This window comes from Triplophysa rosa, unplaced genomic scaffold (genome assembly GCF_024868665.1).
Source record: "Triplophysa rosa unplaced genomic scaffold, Trosa_1v2 scaffold170_ERROPOS77850, whole genome shotgun sequence".
Lineage (NCBI taxonomy): Eukaryota > Metazoa > Chordata > Actinopteri > Cypriniformes > Nemacheilidae > Triplophysa > Triplophysa rosa.
In genome coordinates, this window is record NW_026634174.1 from 75,837 (window position 1) to 76,161 (window position 325).

Below are 325 nucleotides of genomic sequence, written 5' to 3' on the forward strand. Positions count from 1 at the left end.
TGGCATGATTGCGTGTTCTTACAATATTGCCAAAGCATTGAACATATAACAAAAGACATACATTAAGTACAAACATGAGATTAAAAAAAAAAAATTAAACTAAGGTGCTGAGTAAGGCACTCTGTCTCTCTCTCTCTCGCCCTCACATTCTCTCTCCCTCACATTCTCTCGCCCTCACTCTCTCGCCCTCTCTCTCTCTCTCTCTCTCTCTCTCTCTCTCTCTCTCTCTCTCTCTCTCTCTCTCTCTCTCTCTCTCTCTCTCTCTCTCTCTCTCTCTCTCTCTGTCGGTCTGCTCTTCTCTCTCTCCTCACGAGTGTTTCTCTCG